The 3,099-nt window shown below is 48.0% G+C and overlaps 1 long non-coding RNA gene across 1 annotated transcript in view; it reads left to right on the top strand.

The window, feature by feature from the left end:
* Positions 1-807, top strand: part of LOC107758830 (uncharacterized) — a 14,107-nt gene extending 13,300 nt beyond the window's left edge. The window contains exon 3 of the long non-coding RNA XR_001642063.1: positions 737-807. This is a non-coding gene — a long non-coding RNA (uncharacterized LOC107758830). The remainder of the gene's footprint in view (positions 1-736) is intronic.
* The last annotated feature ends 2,292 nt before the right edge of the window (positions 808-3,099 follow it).

Here is a 3,099-nt window from a genome sequence, read left to right as displayed (position 1 = left end):
GTGAGCTCAGCAACATAAAAAGGCCTGGACGTCCACGGAGGACAACAGTGCTGGATGATCAGAGGATCCTCTCTATGGTAAAGAAAAACCCTTTCACAACATCAGCCAAGAGAAGAACACTCTCCAGGAGGCAGACGAGTCTCTGTCAAAGTCTACAATCAAGAGAAGACTTCACCACAGCAAATACAGAGGCTTCACCACAAGCTGCAAACAAGGACAGATCAGACTTTGCCAAAAAACATCTAAAAAAGCCAGACCACTTCTTGAAAAGCATTATTTGGACAGCTGAAATAAAGACCAACCTGTACCAGAATGACGGGAAGAGTACAAATGGACGATTACCCAAAACATACAGCAAAAGCAACCCAAGAGTTTTTGAAGGTAAAAAGTGGATTATTCTGCAATGGCCGAGTCAATCTCCTGATCTCAACCCGATTGAGCAGCATTTCATTTTATGCATTTTATGTTATATTTTTGTTCAACCCCTTGAATTAAAGCTTAAAGTCTGCACTTCAATCACATGTTGATTGTTTTATTTCAAATCCATCGTAGTGGTGTATAAAGATGTATATATAATTATAAAGGTGGATTCAGATTATCATGAGCAGATTAAAACGGTTAATGTCTTGTGTACTACACGTTTATGTTTTGATTGAACTGGATGTTTGTCAGCTGTAGTTTTTGCTAGATTTAACTCCTCTGCAGATCCTCACCCTTTATTTTTTCCTGTGTGAAGCTGAAACCTGTTCCTCAGAGTCGTGTGATTGTATCTGCCAGATTCCTGAAGCCCATCAAAGAACCCTGTGCAATATTGTAAGTACTGTTTATTTATTTATTTCATAATCCTGACCTTCTTCTTGACAAACTTCATAACGTCATGCAATAATGCTGCAGATTTAATAAAATATCTCTGTGGGATACTAAAAAGCTTAAGCTATTAGTTCACTCAAAAAATAAAAATTCTGGCACTGTTTATTCTCCCTCCTGTTTGTTCTGTGGATTTTTGGAGGAATCTTGTTGCTTTTTTGCACACAGCCCTTCAGGATCTCGAGCTGCGTCGAAACACTATGGGAATGCCTTCAGCGTGACCACGCTCTGAATCACGTGTGTAATCAGTTCAATGGATGGGTGAAACGTCACAGGCGGGGTGACGTAGTAACCAGGAAGCTTAAAAGCACATGCGGTGGATATAGCGGCAGCTCTCTGTCATTCAGCAAGCACTCTGTGTGTGTGTCAGTCTCTATCCATTTGTGAGTCTTATTTAGTGTTGTCTGTCCCTCATTATAAGTCATGCCAAAGGCGAGTGATAAGACAAAACACTTGGGCGAGAGCAGGCAGCGTTTCAGGCTGTGTGTTCCTCCCTGCCCGCGCTACATTACGGGTGGGGATATACACAGTCTGTGCATTGTCTGCTTGGGAGCGAAGCATGCAGTGTCAGCTCTCGAGGGAGCTGACTACCCGCATTGCGAGCGTCTGCCACTGCGTACGCTTCGCTCCCGGAAGGCTCTCTTTGAGAACTGGCCCGCTGAGAAACAGGCTGAACTGCAGAAAAGCAATCTCTATGAATGCTTTCTGCGGAGTAAACCGCCACTTCCATGCCGGAGCCTGCCTTTCTTCTCTGACCTCCACACTGAGGTGTCGAGGTCGTGGGCGAGACCCTTCTCGGCTTGTGGCTCAGGACTTCTGAGGGCAGGCCCCTCTGGGGAAGAGCGGTGTACACCTCATCATACCGTGCCCATCTCTCCTCAGTGCCCTCAGGAGATCGATCTGCCAACCCTGCCACCCACGGTGCTTCAGGGCGCTTCTCTCAGTCTCCGCCCGGAAACATAGCGGTACTGGGAGGCTCGCTACCTCTTCGGAGATCTCTAGAGCAGCTAGTTCGGCCGTCCCCTGCCGGTCCGCCGCTTCAGGGCACCGAGCTAGCTGCTCTGATTACACCAGAGGTCAGTCTCGAGAGACTGATTCCCTTAGTAGACTATTTGGCAGCGTGGAAACTTCTACCAAATGTGTCTCAATGGGTCCTGCACACTGTCGAAAGAGGCTACAGAATCCAGTTCGGTTCTCCACCACCTCATTTCTGCACTGGTTCTTCCCACTCTGGTGGGCCCCGAGCAGGCTCTGGTAATGGAACAGGAAGTTGACACTCTCTTGAGGAAGGAGGCCATCGAGGTGGTCCCTCCTCTCGACAACAAATGGCTTCGTAATTCCCGCTCTGGTGGTCCCCGAGCAGGCTATGGTCATGGAACATGAAGTAAACACTCTCTTGAGGAAGGAGGCCATCGAGGTGGTCCCTCCTCACGACAGAGAGTCCGGGTTCTACAGCCAGTACTTCATAGTTCCAAAGAAGGATGGGGGGTTGTGTCCTATTCTAAATCTGCGTCAGTTTAATCGCTCAGTCATGTGACTGAAGTTCAGAATGCTCACAATCAAACAAGTCGTGTCTCAGATCAGGTCCGAGGACTGGTTTGTCACGATAGATCTGAAGGACGAATACTTCCATATTTCCATTCTTCCTCAACACATGACGTTCCTGAGGTTTGCTTTTGGAGGCAAAGCTTACCAATATCGGGTTCTTCCGTTCAGCCTTGCACTCTCACCCTACACTTTCACGAAGTGTCTGTATGCTGCTCTGGCTCCTCTGCAACTCCAGGGCATCCGCATACTGAACTATATCGACGATTGGTTGATATTAACTCAATCAGAGCAGATGGCGGTTCGGCATCGAGATGTCGTTCTCGCTCACATGAAAGAGTTCGGGTTAAGACTAAACGCCAAGAAAAGTGTGCTTTCTCCAGTACAGAGAACCACTTATCTGTGCGTGGTGTGGGATTTGACCACGATGCAGACACAACTGTCTCCTGCTCGGATCGAGTCGATCCTCACTGCAGTCACGAGAGTAAGAGAAGGCCGGTCACTCACTGTCAAGAAGTTTCAAAAACTGCTGGGTCTGATGGCAGCTGCGTCCAACATGATACCTTTTGGCCTGCTGTACATGAGACCCCTACAGTGGTGGCTCAAGACCAAGGGGTTTTCCCCGAGGGGAAACCCACTCCACATGCTCAAGGTCATGCGGCAATGCCTACGTGCCTCCGTGGAGGA

Source organism: Sinocyclocheilus rhinocerous, unplaced genomic scaffold, assembly GCF_001515625.1.
Source record: "Sinocyclocheilus rhinocerous isolate Xijiao unplaced genomic scaffold, SAMN03320098_v1.1 scaffold264, whole genome shotgun sequence".
Taxonomy (NCBI): domain Eukaryota; kingdom Metazoa; phylum Chordata; class Actinopteri; order Cypriniformes; family Cyprinidae; genus Sinocyclocheilus; species Sinocyclocheilus rhinocerous.
Note: the sequence above shows the minus strand (reverse complement) of the source record. Positions and strands in the feature narration are given on the sequence as shown.